Here is a 15,036-nt window from a genome sequence, read left to right on the forward strand (position 1 = left end):
CAAAGCAATCTACAGATTCAATGCAATCCCTATCAAATTACCAATGGCATTTTTTACAGAACTAGAACAAAAAATCTTAAAATTTGTATGGAGACACAAAAGACTCCGAATAGCCAAAGCAGTCTTGAGGGAAAAAAACGGAGCTGGAGGAATCAGACTCCCTGACTTCAGACTATACTACAAAGCTACAGTAATCAAGACAATATGGTACTGGCACAAAAACAGAAATATATTATCAATGGAACAGGACAGAAAGCCCAGAGATAAACCCACGCAACTATGGTCAACTAATCTATGACAAAAGAGGCAAGGATATACAATGGAGAAAAGACAGTCTCTTCAATAAGTGGTGCTGGGAAAACTGGACAGCTACATGAAAAAGAATGAAATTAGAGCACTCCCTAACACCATACACAAAAATAAACTCAAAATGGATTAAAGACCTAAATGTAAGACCAGGCACTATAAAACTCTTAGAGGAAAACATAGGAAGAACACTCTTTGACATAAATCACAGCAAGATCTTTTTTGATCCACCTCCTAGGGTAATGGAAATAAAAACAAAAATAAACAAATGGGACCTAATGAAAGTTAAAAGCTTTTGCACAGCAAAGGAAACCATAAACAAGACGAAAAGACAATCCTCAGAATGGGAGAAATATTTGCAAACGAATCATTGGACAAAGGATTAATCTCCAAAGTATATAAACAGCTCATGCAGGTCAATATTAAAAAACCAAACAACCCAATCCAAAAATGGCAGAAGACCTAAATAGACATTTCTCCAAAGAAATACAGATGGCCAAGAAGCACATGAAAATCTGCTCATCATCACTAATTATTAGAGAAAGGCAAATCAAAACTACAATGACGTATCACCTCACACCAGTTAGAATGGGCATCATCAGAAAATCTACAAACGACAAATGCTGGAAGGAGTGTGGAGAAAAGGATACCCTCTTGCACTGTTGGTGGGAATGTAAATTGATACAGCCACTATGGAGAACGGTATGGAGGTTCCTTAAAAAACTAAAAATAGAATTACCATATGACCCAGCAATCCCACTCCTGGGCATATACCCTGAGAAAACCATAATTCAAAAAGACACATGCACCCCAATGTTCATTGCAGCTCTATTTACAATAGCCAGGTCATGGAAGCAACCTAAATGCCTATCGAGAGACGAATGGATAAAGAAGTGGTGGTACATATATACAATGGAATATTACTCAGCCATAAAAAGGAATTGAATTGGGTCATTTGTAGAGATGTGGATGCATCTAGAGACTGTCATACAGAGTCAAGTAAGTCAGAAAGAGAAACACAAATATCGTGTATTAATGCATATATGTGGAACCTAGAAAATTGTACAGATGATCCGGTGTGCAAGGCAGAAATAGAGATACAGAAGTAGAGAAAAAACGTATGGACACCAAGGGGGGAAAGCGGTGGGGGGGGGGTTGGTGTGACGAATTGGGAGATTGGGATTGACATGTATACACCGATGTGTATAAAATGGATGACTAATAAGAACCTGCTGTATAAAAAAATAAATTTAATTTAATTTTAAAAAAAGAAATAAAAGGCCTAAATGTAGGGGAAAAAAACCCAACAGTATGGTGCTGGCACAAAAACAGACACATAGATCAATGGAACAGAATAGAGCACCCAGAAAAGAACCCACACTTACATGGGCAATTAATCTACAACATAGGAGGCAAGAATATACAATGGGGAAAAAACAGCCTCTTCAGTAACAGGTTGGGAAAACTGGACAACTACATGCTAAGGAATCAAACTGGACTACTTTCTCACATCGTACAAAAAAATAAATTCAAAATGGATTAAAGACTTAAATGTAAGACCTGAAACCATAAAACTTGCAGGAGAAAACAGGCAGTAAGCTCTTTGACATCAGTCTTAGCAATATTTTTTTGCATATGTCTCCTCAGGCAAGGGGAAAAAAGCAAAAGTAAACAAATGGAACTACATCAAACTAAAAAGCTTTGCATAGTGAAGGAAACTATCAAGAAGAAGAAAAGGCCACCTACTGAATGGGAGAAAATATTTTCAAACAATATATCCGAAAAGGGGTTAATATCCAAAATATACAAAGAACTCATACATCTCAACTTCAAAAAAAAAAAGAAACCTGATTAAAAAATGGGCAGAGGATCTGAATAGACATTTTTCCAAAGAAGACATACACATGGCCCGCAGGCATATGAAAAGATGCTCAACATCACTAATCATCAGGGAAATGCAAATGAAGCCACAATGAGTTGGCACAATGAGTTATCACCTCATACCTTTCAGAATGGCTTTTATCACAAAGACAACAAATAACAAAAGTTGGCAAGGCCGCGGAGAAAAGGGAACCCTCGTGCACTGTTGATGGGAATGTAAATTGGTTAAGCCACTATAGAAGACAGTTTGGAGAGTCCTCAAAAAATTAAAAACAGAACTACCATACAATCTAGCAATTCCACTTCTGGGTATTTGTCACATGAAAACAAAGACAATTAGAAAAGATAAATGCACCTCTATGTTCATTGCGGATTATTTAAAATACCAAGATATGGAAGCAAGCTAATTGCTCATCAATAGATGAATGGATAAAGAAGATGTGGTGTATATATACTCACAATGGAATATTACTCAGCCATAGAAAAGAATGATATCTTGCCATTTACGACAATATGGATGGACCTAAAGGGTATTACACTAAGTGAAATAAGTCAGACAGAGAAAGACAGACAAATATTGTATGATTTCACTTATATGTTAAATCTAAAAGACAAAATACATGAACAACATAACAAAACAGAAACAGAGTTATAGATACAGAGAACAGGTACTTGCCAGAGGGGAGAGGGGTGGGAGGAGAAAAGAAATAGGTGATGGAAATTAAGAGGTACAAACTTCCAGCTGCAAAATAAATGAGTCATGGTTATGAAATGTACAGTGTGGGGAACACAGTCAATAACTATGTAATATCTTTGGTGACATATCATAACTGGACTTATTTTGGTGATCATTTTGAAATGCACAGAAATAGCGAATCACTACGTTGTATAATAGGAACTAACATAGTGTAGTAGGCCAATTATGCTTCAAAAACAAACAAACATAAACTCATCGAAAAAGAGATCAGATTTGTTGTTACCAGAGGCGAGGGGTGGGGGGGAGAAGGAATTGGATGAAGGCAGTCAAAAGGTACAAGCTTGCAGTTATAAGATAAATAAGTACTAGGGATGTGATGTAGAATGTGGTAAATATAATTAGCACTGCTGTATGTTACATAGGAAAGTTGTTAAGACAGTAAATCCTAAGAGTTCTCATCACACACAAAAAAGTGGTTTTTTTCTATTTCTTTAATTTTGTATCTATATGAGATGATTGATGTTCACTAAATTTATTGTGATAATCTTTTCATGATGCATGTAAGTCAAACCATTATGCTGTACACCTCAAACTTATACAGTGCTATATGTCAATTATATCTCAATAAAACTGGAAGAAAAATATTTAATGGTTAGAAAAAGGATGTATTACTAGTAAACTTAAAGATGGAAAATAGAATAATAAAAAACACATCTTACTTAGTGACTCACTTCCAAATAATAGAGTATGGGAAAGGGAAAAAAATAGTGTCTTTACTGTGGAGTAACCTGGAAGGCACCACCTTGGTCAAGGTTAATATGACCAGTGGTTAGTCATGTTGATAGCATGTACCCTTTGATATGATGTGATAAGAAAGGCACTTTATATCTGTGGTATTCTTTCTCAAACCCAATATCCCAATCTAATCATGAGGAAAACATCAAAGAAACCCAAATTGAAGGATATTCTACTAAATACCTGACAAATTCTGCTCAAAACTGTTAAGGTCATGAAACACAAAGACTGAGAAACTGTCATAAATTAGAGGAGAATAAGAAGACATGACAACTAGATGAAATGTGGTAGTGATGATTGGATCCTGAAGCAGATAAAGAACATCAAAGGAAAAACTAGTGAAATTCGAACAAAATCTGAAGTTTAGTTAATAATATATTTTTTTAAATGTCAACAAATGATAACATTAGGGGAATTTGAAACTGAGTGAGGAGTATATGGGAACTTTCTGTATTATCTCTGCCACTTTTCTGTAAATCTAAAATTATTCCAAAATTAAGAGTTTATTTAAAACAAACTTCATAAATCCAAAAGTAGACAGGAAAGGGAAAAAAGGAAACAACAGATATCACAGATAGGAAACAAACAGAAGGATGGCAGACATAAACTTAAATGTGTCAAAAATTACATTAAATATAGTAATTGGATTAATATTCCAATTAAAGATACAGTCCAATTCTATGAAAAAATCAACCACATGCTGCTTGCAAGAAACACATTTTATTTTATTTTTATTTGCAAGAAACACATTTTTTAATGTTTGGATGTTCACAGTTTACACTTTTTATTTTTTAGTTATATATATATATTTTTGGCCGTGTGGCATGCAGGATATTAGTTCCTCTAACAGGGATCAAATAAGTGTCCCCTGCAGTGGAAGCACGGAGTCTTTTTCTTTCTTTTTTTTTTTTTAATATTTATTTATTTGGCTGCATCAGGGTTTTTTTTAACATCTTTACTGGAGTATAATTGCTTTACATTGTTGTGTTAGTTGCTGCTGTATAACAAAGTGAATCAGCTATACGTATACATATATCCCCATATCCCCTCCCTCTTGCGTCTCCCTCCCACCCTCCCTATCCCACTCCTCTAGGTGGTCACAAAGCACCGAGCTGATCTCCCTGGAAGCACGGAGTCTAACCACTGGACCACCAGGGAAGTCCCAAGAAACACATTTTAAATGTCAGGATACAAAATGGTCAAAAATAAACAAATAGCGGGACTTCCCTGGTGGCGCAGTGGTTAAGAGTCCGTCTGCCAATGCAGGGGACACGGGTTCGATCCCTGGTCCGGGAAGATTCCCACATGCCGTGGAACAACTAAGCCCGTGTGCCACAACTACTGAGCCTGTGCTCTAGAGCCTGCGAGCCACAACTACTGAGCTCATGTGCCACAACTACTGAAGCCCACACGCCTAGAGCCCGTGCTCCGCAACAAGAGAAGCCACCACAATGAGAAACCCGCGCATCGCAATGAAGAGTAGCCCCCGCTCGCCACAACTAGAGAAAGCCCATGTGCAGCAATGAAGACCCAACGCAGCCAAAAATAAATAAATAAATTTAAAAAAAAAACAAATAGCAAAACAACATATCATGCAAGCAATAAATCAGGATAACTATATGAATATCAGACAGAATAGACTTTAAAGGAACTGGCATTATAGAGATACAGAGGGTCTTTTCATAATGACAGAAGATTTGATTCAACAGGAAATGATAAAAAATCTTAAACTTGTATATACTTAATAACACAGTCAGAAAATATATAAAACGTGACAGAACTGAGAGAAGAAATTTTTAAAATTCACAATCAAATTGGGAGATTCATACACATCTCCCCCAGTAATTGGCAGAAAATGCAGATAAAAAACCATTAAGCATATAGAAGAGTTGAACAACATGATCAACCAACTTGACCTGACAAATACAGAACACTATACCCAACAACTAAAGAATACGTATTCTATTCAAGTGTAAATGAAACATTCATCAAAATTGACCATACTATGGGCCATAAAGCAAGTCTTAACAAATTTCAGGGACTTCCCTGGTGGTCCAGTGGTAAAGAATTCGCCTTCCAATTTAGGGGACGTGGGTCCGATCCCTGGTCAGGGAACTAAGATCCCACATGCCCGGGGGCAACTAAGCTCGCGCGCCTCAACGAGAGAGTGCGCATGTAGCAAGCTACAGAGCCCACACGCTCTGGAGCCCACGCACCACAACTAAAGAGAGAAAACCCGCACGCCACAACTAGAGAGAAGCCTGTGCGCCAAAACGAAGAGCCTGCACCACAACGGAAGATCCCACATGCCTCAGTGAAGACCCCACGTGCCACAACTAAGACCCGATGCAGCCAAAAAATAATAATAATAGAGAAAATAAATATTTTTTTAAAATTTCAAAGGACTGAAATCATACAGAGTATTTTGTCTGACCACAGTAAAATTAGGCTAGGAATCAATAACAAAAATATAGGAAAATCTTTATTTGAAGATTATATAATACATTTCCAAGTAACTCAGGGATCAAAGGAGAAATAAACAATAATGAAAAGGTAAGTCGTACAAAAACTTATGGGATCCTCTTAAAACAGTGAGGAAATTTAAAACATGAAAGGCAAATACTAGAAAAGCAGTGCTTTAGCCACAGTTCCCCACGAAAGAACCTCACTTAAGACTTTGAATGCAGATAGTTTATTTTGGAAAGTGATATCAAGGAATAGGAGCGGGGGACTTGGATGGGCGGAAAAGGGAAGAAGAGAAAGCCAACCCAATGGTATGAGGTTACCAATCTGATCACCACCATGGCCAAGTGGGGTTCGATCTCGCCAGGGAACCTGTGAGGAAACATGTGGAACATAACAGAATTGTCCATGGAAGGAACAGAAGAGGGAAGAATTTATCCACAGACTCACCTCCAAGGGAGAGGGTTGTCCTATGGGGAGTTAATACCCTTCCACTTCCAAATTACATATGCATCATAACAGCTAAGTGAATTCTAGCAAGCATCCCAAAATGTGGCCCCAGAGTAACTCTAGAACCAAAAGCAAAAAATAAGTACTCCAGATGAGGTGAACTACTGTCATTTTACACCTGTACACAGCTGGATGCCTCAGCAACAACTGGAATAAAAAAGTGGGCAGACATATATGAAGAGAGGCGCGAGATATGTCCAAAAGAAGGAAAAGAAAGGTTAAAGACATTTTCAGATTAAAGATAGGTGAGAGAATTCATCAGAAACAGACCCATACTGTGAGAAATGCTAAAGCGAGTTCTTCAAGTGGAAAAGAAATAATACCAGATAGAAATTTAGATACTCAGAAAGAAAGACTACTGAAAATGAAAATATGTAAAGTAAATATTTTAAAAATCTATTTTTCTTTCCTTAATTCTTTAAAAGCCAATTAATTGTTTAAAGCAAAAAAAAAACCATGAATTGTGAAGTTTATAATACAGGAAGAAGTCAAATATATGACAACAGTAACACAAAGGACAAGAAGAAGTGAAAATAGACTTATGTAGTTGTAACATTGCTATATAATATGTGCAGTTGTACAAGTTTAATTCAGGTAATCTGTGATAAATTAAGGATACCTATTATAATCCCTACAGGAACCACTAAAAAAATTATACAAAGAGTTATAGCTAAAGCCAAATATTTATATTATATATATTATATTATATTACTAGTTATAGCTAAAGCCAAGTATAATGGAATACTAAAATATATTAATTAATCCAAAAGAAGATAAGAAAGGAGGAAAAAAGAAATAAAAACAGAGGGGATAAATAGAAAACAAAGAACAAGATGCTAGTCTAAAAGTCAACTATATCAATAATTATATTAACTATAAATACCAATTAAAAGGCAAAGACTGTCAGACTGTATCTGAAAAAAGTATGACCCAACTATATGACGCTTACAAGAAATATACTTTAAATAGAAAGGCAGATAGGTTGAAAGTAAAATGATGGAAAAAAATATCCCATGCAAACACTATGCATAACAAAGATGGAGGACTTACCTGGTGGCGCAGTGGTTAAGAATCCGCCTGACAATGCAGGGGACACGGGTTCGAGTCCTGGTCCGGGAAGATCCCACATGCCGTGGGGCAGCTAAGCCCGTGCGCCACATCTACTGAGCCTGAGCTCTAGAGCCTGCGTGCCACAGCTACTGAGCCCACACGCCACAACTACTGAAGCCCATGCGCCTAGAGCCCGTGCTCTGCAACAAGAGAAGCCAACGCAATGAGAAGCTCGCGCACCGCAACAAAGAGTAGCCCCCACTCACCGCAACTAGAGAAAGCCGGCATGCAGCAACGAAGACCCAATGCAGCCAAAAATAAATAAATAAATAAATTTATTAAAAACAAAAAAACAAAGATGGTACACCTCCATTAATATAAGGCAAGGCACAATGCATTTCAAGACAAGGAGTATTACCAGAGATCAGAAATAATGAGTGTCATTTCATAATGACAAGAGTCAATTCATCAAGAAGACATGACAATCCAAAGTATGAATGAAGTTAATAACAAAGCTTTAAGATACATGAGCAAAAATTGACAGAATTATGAAGATAGACAAATCCATAATCACAGGCAAAGATTTTAATATCCCTCCATGGGTATTGATACAAGTATACAAAAAAATAAGTAAAGCTATGGAAGATTTGAACATTATCAACTAATTTGACCTAACTGATTTATATTTATAGAATGCTATACCCAGCACCTGCAGAATGCATACTCTTCTCTAGAACACGTGGAACATTAACCAAGATAGACTATATGCTGGGCCATAAAATATGTCAATAAATTTAAAAGACTTAAAATCTTACAGAGTGTATATTCTCTAACAACAAAGTAATTAAATTAGAAATCAGTAATAAGATACCTAGAAAATCCCCCAAATGATTGTTTCTGCTTCCAGACAGGAAAGATTAACAGATACTGGATTTACCTTCCCATCTGAAACAACCAAAGAAACTAGACAATATATATGAAATGGTTGTCAATACACTGGACATCAGATAACAAAGTACAATGATCCCTAATAGGTGGGGAACAAATGAGGGTAGCCTTACAATTTGTCCATCTTACTGCCTGGAGAGAGATTCTAGGCTGTGGCACATGAAGGAGGAGGCCAGGTTGATGGCAGCAGACTCCCAAAGTTGAGATGGAGCTGAGAGTCTAGAGACAATATGGTGGCTAAAGTTGTCAGAATAGAGGACCAGAGAGAAGAAAGCTGCATAGAAAGAGAATTTCAGAAATCTTCAGATGGCCCTCCTCAAGGATCCATCTGAATACTGACCAGATGGACCAGCACATGTGTATGAGGAAACTACCCAAGGCTGGGGAAAGAACCATCCAAAAGGATTAGAGGTAACAGTGGCTGGCACTCTAACAAGACCAGGAAAGTTGCCTGTTCTCACCAGCTAGATTGAAGAGCTCGAGATTCATGGATCATTGGGTAGAGTACACAGAAGGGTCTTGCCTCATAGTGGGGAATAATTAGCACTAGACTAAGCACTACTCTGGTCCCACATAACAAATCCTAAATGCAAGACCCAAAAGGATCAACCTGTGTCCAAGTAATTTAACTGCATCCCAAAACATAATTTAAGAATATTTATAAGAATACAAAAATATATAGCACTCAACAAGGTAAAATGCACAATGTTTGGTATCCAATCAAAAATTACTAGGTGTGTTCTAAAATTAGATTGTGGTGATGATTGCACAATCTTATGAATATACTAAAAATATTGAATTATACAGTTTAAATGAGTGGAATGTATGGTTTATGAATTACATCTCCAAAAGTTGTTCAAAAAAATGACTAGACATCGTGGGACTTCCAGAATGGCCCAGTGAGGACCTTACCAAATCCTCTCGCCCCAAAATAATGATAAAACTGGACAAATTGTCAAAATCAACCATTTCAGAACCCTGGAAATTAACGAAAAGCATACAACACATTGAAAAGTGTTTGTACAAGAAAAGCTGCTGAACTGCAGCAAGAACAGCAGGATCTGTAGTATTTTGACTTGGGGCTGCTCCCATGTCCCTACTTCCAAGGTGCAGTAACCTTGAGGACCAGAGAACTGGCAGTCTCATGGTAGCTGAAAGGGCTGACCCAATCTGAAGCTCTACAGAAAAGCCTCATGCCCAATAATGATCTTAGGGGAAAATAATCAGGGAAGGTCAGTGTCACAGCTGCCTAAGGCTGTGATACTGGTTAGAGCAAGCAACAGACCAGTCAGAAATTCTAAAATGAGATCTGGAAAATGAGACCAACCATAAGGTGCTTTGATAAGCTCTCATTTATTCCAGGGGATCTGGAAGGTTATGTATTAATACATACACAGGGCTGCACACATGCTCAGGGGAGACGAGAGATGGCCCCAGTTAACTATTCATTCATGGCTGACTTTGAGGCCGTGTACAAGCAGAAAATGAAAATCAGAGATTTTTTAACTGCCTGAACTTAGAATGAGTGTACCAACACATAAACAGATTCCCTAGGAAAAAGGATGGAAAGCCTTACTGGCTAAAGTGTTTAAGCAAAATCTTGGACCAATAACTGGCTGACCACTAGACTATGATGACCCAAGGGTTAACTCTAGGTAGCTAGGCTTAAAAATGAGAACGAGGGAAAAAAGAAAGGAAAAATAAGAGCAAGATCATTCTTTAACACCATACACAAAAATAAGATCAAAATGGATTAAAGACCTAAATGTGAGACACGACACTATAAACTCCTAGAGGAAAACATAGGCAGAACACTGAGTGTTCACAGCACTATCTTTAAATCACAGCAATATCTTTTTCGATCCGTCTCCCAGAATAATGAAAATAAAAACAAAATTAAACAAATGGGACCTAATTAAACTCAAAAGCTTTTGCACAGCAAAGGAAACCATAAATAAAACAAAAAGACAATCCACAGATTGGGAGAAAATATTTGCAAATGATGTGACTGACAAGGGGTTAGTCTCCAAAACTTACAAACAGCTCATGAGGCTTAATATCATCAAAACAAACAACCCAATCAAAGAATGGGAAGAAGACCTAAATAGACATTTCTCCAAAGAAGACATACAGATGGCCAAGAGGCACATGAAAAGATGTTCAACATTGCTAATTATTAGAGAAATGCAAATCAAAACTACAATGAGGTATCACCTCACACCGGTCAGAATGGCCATCATCAAAAAATCCACAAACAATAAATGCTGGAGAGGGTGTGGAGAGAAGGGAACCCTTCTACACTGTTGGTGGGAATGTAAGTTGGTACAGTAACTATGGAGAACAGTATGGAGGTTCCTTAAAAAACTAAAAATAGAGCTACCATATGACCCTGCAATCCCACTCCTGGGCATATATCTGGAGAAAAACATAATTTGAAAAGATACATGCACCCCAATGTTCATTGCAGCACTGTTTACAATAGCCAAGACATGGAAGCAACCTAAATGTCCATCGACAGAGGAATGGATAAAGAAGATGTGGTACCTATATACAATGGAATATTACTCAGCCATAAAAAAGAATGAAAAAATGCCATTTGCAGCAACATGGATGGACCTAGAGATTGTCATACTGAGTGAAGTAAGTCAGACAGAGAAAGAGAAAGTTCATTCTCTAAGTCTGTGAGTCTGTTTCTGTTTTGCAAATAAGTTCATATGTAACATTTCTTTTTAGATTCCGCATATAAGGGATATCATACAATATTTCTCAAAACTACCTGACCGTGCCTTCCAGGAGCTGGGCACATTGGCAGGGCCATCTCAATAATCAAGGGTATGTAACTCCCTGGCATCCTGGGATCTCATGAATCCAGTCAAAGTTCCTACTGGGTCCTGTCTTCAGGTTCTGGAAGCTACAAGGAGAAAGTTCCTCCATCAGATTTACCAGTTGCTGGTGCTCTAAGGCAGCCCCTGTTCTACTGAGTGGAGACGCAGGGGTGAGTACAAGGAAATGCTGGATCGGGAGTGGGCTCCTCACCCTCCCCCATGCCAGGCCCCTCTGGTTCAGCCCCAGTGCCCTCTGCCCTTGCCTCCTCATGTTTCTGCATCAGAGGCTTTATTGGTCCCTTCCAGGAAGCCCTTTCCTCCTGTCTGAACTAGAACCTCATCCCTATGGCTGAGAAAATTCCAGGCCCTAACCTTCTGTGATTTCAAGACTGGGACCAGACTCAGAGCTGAAAGTTAAACTAGCTCAAAAAATGTTTGGAGACAGAGGTTTCTGTCCACGCTGTGAACAATGAAGTGGTCCCCTGAGCCCAACCCTACCCTGAATTGTATGGTGTATATAATTATTTTGTTATTTTGAAATTCTTTTTAAACATGGAGAGAATAAGTGAGCAATATATCTGCTGATCATAGGTAATAAATGTATTAATTTGCCAAAAAAAATAAAAATAAAAATAAAATGGATAACCAACAAGGACCTACTGTATAGCACAGGGAACTCTGCTCAATGTTATGTGGCAGCCTTGATGGGAGGGAAGTTTGGGGGAGAATGGATACACGTATATGTATGGCTGAGTCCCTTTGCTGTGCACCTAAAACTATCACAACATTGTTAATCAGCTATGCTCCAATATAAAATTAAAAGTTTTGGGACTTCCCTGGTGGCGCAGTGGTTAAGAATCCTTCTGCCAATGCAGGGGACACAGGTTCGAGCCCTGGTCCGGGGAGATCCCACATGCCGCGGAGCAACTAAGCCCGTGCGCCACAACTACTGAGTCTGTGTGCCACAACTACTGAAGCCCATGCGCCTAGAGCCCGTGCTCTGCAACAAGAGAAGCCACTGCAATGAGACACATGTGCACTGCAACAAAGAGTAGCCCGTGCTTGATGCAACTAGAGAAAGCCCACGCGCAGCAATGAAGACCCAACACAGCCATAAATAAATAAATAAATAAATAAATAAATAAATAAATAAATATAAATAAATAAATAAAAATTTTTAAAAAAAGAATTTTAAAAAAACAACTGAGCAGAGATTCCAGTTCTCATACTCTACAGGGGACATAGACACTACATAATTAGTCCAAGCACATCACTAAACAAAAATAAAAAATTAAAAAACAAAGAAACAAGGTGCAGCCATACACAGAAAAAAAAAAAAGCAGCTTATATAAATTGTCTCTGGGAGGGCCTAGATGATAGATTTAGTACATAAAGACTTCAAATAAGCTATTATAAATATGTTCAAAGAACTAAAAGAAGCCACGTTTGAAGAATTAAAGGAATATATGATGACAATGACTCTTCACATAGAGAATATAAATAAAGACATACAAATTATAAAAAAAAAAATGAATGAAAATTCTGGAATTAAAAGGTACAACAACTGAAATGAACAATTCACTCAAGGGGCTCAACAGCAGATTTGAGCTGATAATAGAAAGTAGATCATCTGAAACATTGTAAATCAACTATACTTCAATTAAAAATTAAAATTAAAAAAAGGTAGATCAATAGAGATTATCTAGTCTAAGGAACAGAATGTAAAAAGAACGAAGAAAACTGAAGAACTTCAAAGGCCAGTGAGACACCATCAAACACACTACGTATGCATAATGGGAGTTCCAGAAGAGGATTGGAGAAAAAAGGGACATAAAAAGTATTTGAAGAAATAGTGGGTGAAAACTTCTCAAATTTCATTTAAAAAAAGATTAATCTACACATCCAAGAAGCTCAATGAATTCCAAATAGCACAAACTCAAAGATATTCACAGCTAGAGAGATCATAGTCAAACTGTTGAAAGGCAAAGCCAAAGAGAGAAACTTGAAAATAGTGAGAAGAAAATTATGTGTCATATACAAAGGAACCACAATAAAATTAACAGCTGACTTCTCATCAGAAACAGTGGAGACAAGAAGTCAGTATTATGACATATTCAAAGTGCTGGGGGAAAGAAACTCAACCAAGAATTCTAAGAGTCAGTTCACCATGCCAACAGCTCATGACAACACTTTCTCATCCCCAGCTTCTGGATGTCCCTTCAGGTCTTCTGCTCTAAGCTGTGCTGAGGGGAAGGGTGTGGGAGATCTCTGACCTGACACTATGGGGGATGAAAGAAGTGACACCTTCTAAGGTATGAGCACTGACCTCCTTAAACTGGAGTTATTGGAAGAAATCCATATGAAAGACTTAGTACAAATCTCAATACTTGAAATAAGACAAAAGGTAGTGGAACTGGAAGCCAAACTCAGTACTGACAACGAAGGCAGTGAGTGGAAAACCTGTTATGAGACACAACTTGAACAGAATGATCAACTAGAAAAGCAAGTTGTTAGTCTCAGAGAGAAAATGGAAAAAAATCCGTGGAAATCCTTCACATAGACTATCTTCTATTCGTGTCTATGAGCGGATGCCAGTGGAATCCTTAAGTACATTACTTAAACAGCTAGCAAAAGAAAAAAGGAGCCTTGAAAATCAAGTGAAAGACTATGTACTTAGACTGGAACGAGAATCAAAGGCTTACCACAAGATCAATGATGAACGTCGTATATACCTAGCTAAAATGTCTCAGGTCTCTGGCTCACACCAAGTTTCTAAAAGACAACCAATGAATCAACTGCATAGAATGAAAGAGAATCCAGTGAAAACAGAAAGATATAATCCAGCTAATCAGAAAATGGTAAATGCCAAGAGAGGACCAGCAAAAAAGATTACAAGATAAATCATCTTCCAAAACTCAATCCATAATTCCAGAACTGGGTGGATTTCTATTTCTTCCATTTTTTCATTTGTAATATTCAAATTGTGAAGTTACTGTTCAACACATTTTTCAGGGGATGAGATAGATAAGAAAGAGCTATTAAACCTCTTTAGCTCCTCTTCCAGAAGTGTGTTCCTTTGACTACCTGAAAGTAATTTTCTTAGTAATTTAGTCTAGTTTCAAAAATTATTTTAGAAAGTAATTTTAGTGACCCGAAAATATGAACTAGCAGAATTTATGATTCTTAAAATAGCCTAGGAAACAGGAAGTCTGTCATCATTACACTTGCTTTTAATAATATATCCATTATCTACTCTGATATTAACATTGCTATTATATTTGGTTTCTAGTTGGCTGATAGCTAAAAATGTGAGTTCATCAAAACTGCTTGCTATTTTAGGCTATATCATGCTCGTTTTTTTAAACCCAAGGTTTAAACAAAGGGGCAAATCAAATGCATTTTAAACTTTGACTTAAAGCGGAAAGAGCCTCCAATCGGGAATCAGCTTGGCTATAGTCCCTCTCTGCTGTAAATTTATGAGAACTTGGGAAAGTCTCTTCACGTCATCTTTATTTTCCACACCTGTAAGATAAATGAGGCAAACTATGCAACTTCTCAGGC

General features: G+C 37.5%; 1 pseudogene; it reads left to right on the top strand.

Annotated features, from left to right (window-relative positions):
* The first annotated feature begins 13,756 nt into the window (after positions 1-13,756).
* LOC137757447 (coiled-coil domain-containing protein 169 pseudogene) lies at positions 13,757-14,375 on the top strand (annotated as a pseudogene).
* The last annotated feature ends 661 nt before the right edge of the window (positions 14,376-15,036 follow it).

Source organism: Eschrichtius robustus, chromosome X (assembly GCF_028021215.1).
Source record: "Eschrichtius robustus isolate mEscRob2 chromosome X, mEscRob2.pri, whole genome shotgun sequence".
Classification (NCBI taxonomy): Eukaryota; Metazoa; Chordata; class Mammalia; order Artiodactyla; family Eschrichtiidae; genus Eschrichtius; species Eschrichtius robustus.